Genomic DNA, 6,520 nt, shown 5'->3' with positions numbered 1-6,520 from the left:
TATTGCATAATAAATACATACATAATACATAAGCTGTACGGATCAAACTAGCTCCGGCAGCACGCGTAATGAACCATTCGGACGATATATTTTATTCGTCTTCAGACGCACATCTCATAAACCGCATGACCTGAGACTGTTGATCTTGCAATTCACATTCGCACAGCTTTAGTCAAATAACGATTCGCTATTCTTGGTCTCGTGCCAGGCTATCTAATTTCACTGAACTCTTTCCTATAATAATCCTCAGGCCAATCCCTCATTCGTTGCACGCATAAGGTGCCATTGTATACCTCATATTGTATAGGGCTTATTGAAAGTGATCTCAGCATTTGATGAACAAGACAACGTCCTCTGCGAACAGCAGGTCGCCACAATATTTTGCCTTGATCCAAATAACTAAATCTCCCCACTCTAACATTATATATAGTGATAGAGATCCAAGAAAAGATCAGCATACCGAGGTAACAAACCGGTACAGGCTTGTTTCAGGACGTGCAACTGCTGAGAACACCAGGCGGGCTGAACATAAGAGGAGTGTCACAAAATTTTATTTTCAGGAATTCAGTGCCAGTTGCTGGTTAGAGGTCTGAGCAGCGCCACCGAAAATAATCGCCACAATATGCCTTGTTTGCCGCTGTCCTATTGCTGAAAGAAATGTTGATAATTAGCAGGTGCTATGGCTGTTACTACTAATTTTACAGAATATAAGTAGCACTAACCCATCTACACTTTCGCCTGTTGGTAACGCATTTGGCAGTCGTCATATCACGTAGCACACCGTGATCACATACACACGGAGATCGAGGAACGAGACAGGCATGATGAGAAGGGTCAGGACAACCACATGCCATGCAAAGATCTTTAAATTGGACTGAAAAGCAACAACGCTCCTATGAGTCTTGATATTCATTTATTTGTTCATTTTGCCACATAGTATGTGACTTTGGTAAGGAACGAATATTCCAATAGGGTAAATTATTCAATGCACCTTTAATAAACGTTGCACTAAAAGCAAAAATGATTTGATCAATAAGGACATCATAAACGGCTAACCAAATTAAGCACGTAGCATCAAAAAGAAGAAAAAAAATCACGCAGGAAGTCCTTTGGCAGTTGTCTAAGTGCGTGTAAGCATTGTGCCACTTGCTCATATTGACGCAGCCCGGGGTTATCAACGCTATGAAACTGGATCCGACCAGTGTAAAAGACAGCGCGGCGGCGACGCAAACTGCTGCGCATAGCGGCGCAAGGTGAACTGATGACGCAAGCAAACTACTGCAGGTGGCGGTGCCAGCTGCGCTGATGACGTTCCGATCACTGTAAGCCGTTGTCACTCCTTACCGCCTCACCCATGGGCGTCGAACCATTATCAACTGTGATCAACCGTACTCCTGCGGCGAGTGCTTATGGCGTGGTCGCGTGGGCCCTATGTTCAAAGCTATCTACCATGGGTGCACAGTGCGCCGCAGGGCTGATAGCTTCGTGTGCGTTGTGTTCTTTCCACTTAGTTCGCGTTGAAACGGAACGTGCGGGCGCTATGTTGAAAGCTATGTGCGATGTAGACATAGTGCGCCGACTGCGGACAGCTTCCTGTGCGCTATGCTCTCGTCGCTTAGTTTCCGTTGAAGCAAGAGACAGCACAAAGGCAAATGCGTTCGCTGCTGCGGGCTCTATCTTGAAAGCGATCGTCTCACGTGGTGGACGGGCGGGCTTCCTAATTTGGGTAGGCATATGAATGCCCAAGCATTTTAAAGGAAACTGAAGCCGTGTGCCTTACTATACATAGCGCAAATGCACGATAATGCGCTATAAACCCGAAAACGCCGCTTGCTACTCAGTACTTATTTATTTAACGAGACATGCCACCTGCTAGAGGTACGAATAGCTATTCGCCTTTCGGAGGCTCTTATAAATACGGCATTTAGTTGCTATAGGAGTTATTAGTTTCGTCGTGTATTCTTAATATACCCGTCAGCGTCATTGTTGCCACTGATCCTGTGCTGAAAAGTGAGCCAGCACCCTCGTCTCACTACAGCGGATTGTTTTCCAGCCTTCTCGTTTTCTGGAAACATCCTGTCAATACCACGCAATAATCACTACAATCGCTGTACTGCTGTGGCCTTCTAGAACTTGGCCATAGCTTCAATTTTTGTCCGCTATGTTTATCAAGCAACATAGAAAAACAGGCAGACTGAACCCCAGTTGACATCTACGTAAAATGAATAAATCTTGATGTCATTGGCTCATGAACAATGCTTGTGCACATGAAGTGCGGTTTTCGAGGTATAAATATTAGTATTAAAGTGCAGCGTGTTTTACGATGAACTGAAATTACTTGCAGTGAATATTAGACAGGCTGGATATTATACAGGGTGTCCAAACTAACTTTATCGAGAGTTTAAAAATATGCAAATGTCACGTAGCTTGACAGAACCAAGGTAATGTCATTTGCGGTCGCTTTGCGATCCCCAAACAATTTTTTTTCATACCGCCTAATTATATAAATAATCTTAATTAATAGATGAACTTCTGAATTATTATAATTAGATGAAAAGTGTGAACGAGAAAATTGCTGAGTGACATGAAAAACTCCCGATACAGCTTTCTGTTGGTAAGTACGTGCTAAATAAAAATGTTTTACCGAGCGTGAAAGAAGCCCCGCAAATGCACGAAAAATTGCTGCGTCATTGGCCGCTCGAGGCGCTCGAGGCTCGAGGCCGCAAGAGGCCACTGGGTGTGTTACCATGATGGTGACGTCATCATTGTAATTCCATCGTCGTCATTCCAGTTTTCTGATGCCACTCCCGTCGTGCTGTCGTCACAACGCCATCGCCGTCATAAGGTCCCCATGCATTCGTTGTCGTATCGTCATTGTGATACCGTTGTGGTCATTCCATCATTGTCACTGCAGCTTCGTGAACCTAACCTCAACATTCCATTGTCGTCACTCTATCGTTGTCACTGTACCATCGTCATACATTCCTTGTCATACCGTCGTCTTGATGCGGCCGCGGTAGTTCCATTATTTTCATTATAACGTCGTTTTCCGACTCTCGTCAAGCCATTCGTCGTGACACAGCCGCCGTCACATGATTGTCATCATTATCACGGTCGCGATGTCGTGTTGGTCATTTCACCGTCGTTATTATACAGCTTCATTCTTTCACCTTGGTCATGCTGTCGTCGTCACGCCTTCTGAACCTGTTTAGTAGCCCAAGTTATCTAATAGCTTGAGACGCCAGGCATGTGCTAATGATCGTGGTACTGTCGTAGTCGCTGCATCGTCGGCATTCTAGCTCAGTCATCCTGTTGTTTTCCTGCCGTCATGATATGACCGTCATGCCATAGTCGTAACACTGTCGTGGGAACACCTTCCTCAATTCAGAAATGTTAACCAATTGTCGTTATGCCACCGTCATGATGTTAATTAAGCCGTTCGATTTACATCATTCAGTCTTCGTTGCCCTACCGTAATCATGCTCTAATCAATTATTCGTGATTATGTCGCTCTTGACATGCTATCATCGCCGTCGCGTTGTCGTCAGACCGCCGCTCTCGTGGACCCATTGTCGGGCCCTTTTCGTCACTATGTTGTCGTTGCACCATTTGCGGCATTCAACTTTGTCATACAGTTGTCATCACGCTATTTTTATAAAAGTGAACTCGTTGCCATCCCATTGTCTTGATGCCAGCACCATCACACCATCTTCGTCACATGATCGTCATCTCTTTTTCGTCACGCCATCACCGTCATACCGCTTTTGTCATCGATGTCATTCAGTCTTCGTCTTTCTATTGGCGGCACTGTGTCATGGTCACGCAGTCGTTGTCACGCCGTCGTGCTCATTGGCGACATTGGCAAGCGAGCGCCACAGAGAGAGAGAGAGAGAGAGAGAGAGAGGAAAGGGGAAAGGCAGGGAGGTTAACCAGAGAAAAAAAAAATCCGGTTGGCTACCCTACGCTGGGGAGACAGGGGAGGGGGAGGTATAGTGGAAACAAATTAGAGAGAAGGAAAGGAAGGAGCATAGACACACAATCACAATCGGTCCCTGTCACCGAACACTGTCATCGCACAGCACACTGACACTTGTAGCACTATCAACATCTGTTCAGGCTACAGTCGCCTGTCCAGCGAGCGCCACAGAAATGTAGGCTGGTACCGGAGGCACTGTGACTGTATATACAGCTGAAGCAAGGGAAGTCTCAGATAGACCAATACACATGATAAACAGGCCTGATTTCAGCAATACGGTGTGTCCCTAGATTTCTCGAGTGCCAATCGCATTACTTTCTACACTCATCGTAAGATTTGTTCTGCCGCGATCTTTCTTATTGTAATATTTTCTGTTTTATGGTGTCGCTTCATGTGATCAGAAAATTGCTTTCTTGTTTTGCTTACAATGGTTGTAACATTCTTTGTGCTCGCTGCAACCTTCTACAGGTGTTTTAACATTGAGCGCAGCAAAACTCGCTGAAATCACCAAGCTTGTGCAATTGACTGGCGTAGCATGGATCAACGATATGTGTTTACCACTATTATTATGAGTCCATATAATTTAATAATTGCTAGGGTTTTACGTGCCAAAACCACGATCTTATTATGAGGCACGCCGTAGAGGGAGACTCTGGGTTAACTTTGGCCATCTGGTACCGTGCACGCAAATGCCCGGTGCACGGGCGTTTTTGCATTTCGCTTTTGTTGAAATACGGCTGCCGCAACCGCGATTTGATCCCGCGACCTCGTGCTTAGCAGCCCAGCGCACAATCTGCTAGGCAACGAAGACGGGTACTATGAGGCAATTCGATAGTTTATAAAGAGTTCTTGGCTCGTTGTTAGCAGTTAGCTCCAGGAAATTGCCACCAATTCCGCCTGTAGCACACACATTTCTAAAAATACAATGGATGAGATCGCATAAAGATTATTTGCTGAAGAGAGAGGCTTATGTGAGGTAAGATAAGATAAAATGAATGCGTCTCATACCTGTTTTGAAAAATAAAGACATTGCGGTGTAGAAAACAATTATAACCAAATTTATCAAACAAGCCTTCTTAATCTAAAAAAAAAACGATTTACTAAGTTTTTCCTTCGAAGGAGAGAACATTGCATCTCTAAATTAACAGCATTGCGATTCTAACACTCAATATTAAGAAACGTCTCACGCTACTGATAGGACGTATAATGAAGCATTCTACATACAAGGCCAACCGAGGATGACTGTCATACGCATGACAACCAGAAGAAGGATTATATAACGTTTGGGACCACGCATCTTTTCCACAAAAATAGGTAAGTGGCAGGGGCGTCCTAAGCGGCGTTGTGGAGGGAGTGGGTGAACGCATGATTGCAACAAAAAGAAAGAAAGAAATCTGATGTCGAAGAACAACTGGCACAAATATGTTTATAAGCTGGAAGAGTGAAGAGGAACGAGCAAGTATCCGTTTATTTTCTCGTTGCGAGCACGAGGAGCTTTCGCGCTCTCGCAGAGATCAAACAATGTATCGTGAGTAACACAAAGAAGGAAAACGCGTTCAGGAGATTTCTAAGCACGTTATGACCCGAATAAGTTCTTTTGAGCCTGTATTTTAGTTTTGCCCACGCACCAGTTGTGCGGCCATCGTCATGGCCAGTCGTTTACAGCTGTAGATGAGGATATGCGTATTGAATTTGTTTTTTACGAAAGACAAACTATCTTCTAGTTCTGAGAAGAGTATAAGTTGTTAAATGAGCCTGTCCCTATTGTGCCTGTGTACAAGTGCCTCTCTACCCGTCCATAAAAGAAAACAAAAGAGCGTAAGAATGTGCATCGTTTCGTGTATTCGTCTCTTCTTGTTTAGGCTATTTCAAGCGAATGGAAAACAACAAAACTGACGTTGAGTGGCCGCTGCTTTAGCTGAGAATTTTTCTAACCTTGTTAGGAATTGTAGTTAATGAAAATGTTAGTGTAAATTTTCCCTGGATGAAAAGATGTGCGAAATGCTGAAGTGCCAGGATACGTAATGTTTAAGGTAAAACGGAGGAGTCGCACTCAAACGTTGACCCTTAACTTAAGTTTCACAAAAATCCGATTTATAGGAAAGGGGTGCATGGCCTAATAATTGTATTGCAAGAAAAAATGCGCCTGCAGCAGCGTTGGCCAAATGAGAGCAAATTGAATTGATAAGTCATAGGACGTGGACAGAACGCAAAAGAAAGCAAAATAAGGACGTGATAACCGCACCTGTAGTACAAATAACCAATTTACTCGCAAAATCTCTCCGTATTGGCTCCGGGGCAGTGCAGAACCTACGCGTTTCTGCACAGCGTATTTTCAAATGCAGTTGTCGATATCAAAGCAATATGACTTCAAACGAGTGGGCACAACTTCGCCGAGCGGAATGTGAGAACAGATTTGGATTGCTTGTAATAGTTGTACAATTTTAAGACAATTCCAAGCACTTAGTAATGCAGAGACCCAAGTGCCTTAATTGATTAAATAAATGTTTGTTTTAGGGAGATAGCCGGCTGCTATAAAGCAGT

At 44.1% G+C, this 6,520-nt stretch overlaps 1 long non-coding RNA gene across 1 annotated transcript; it reads right to left on the bottom strand.

The window, feature by feature from the left end:
* Positions 1–529: 529 nt before the first annotated feature.
* LOC139048466 (uncharacterized) lies at positions 530–5,360 on the bottom strand. The gene is made up of 3 exons (XR_011507720.1): positions 5,201–5,360; positions 723–874; positions 530–648 (listed from the first exon to the last, which is right to left on the bottom strand). It is a non-coding gene; the product is annotated as an uncharacterized lncRNA (long non-coding RNA).
* Positions 5,361–6,520: the final 1,160 nt, after the last annotated feature.

This window comes from Dermacentor albipictus, chromosome 8 (genome assembly GCF_038994185.2).
Source record: "Dermacentor albipictus isolate Rhodes 1998 colony chromosome 8, USDA_Dalb.pri_finalv2, whole genome shotgun sequence".
NCBI classification, from domain to species: domain Eukaryota; kingdom Metazoa; phylum Arthropoda; class Arachnida; order Ixodida; family Ixodidae; genus Dermacentor; species Dermacentor albipictus.
Note: the sequence above shows the minus strand (reverse complement) of the source record. Positions and strands in the feature narration are given on the sequence as shown.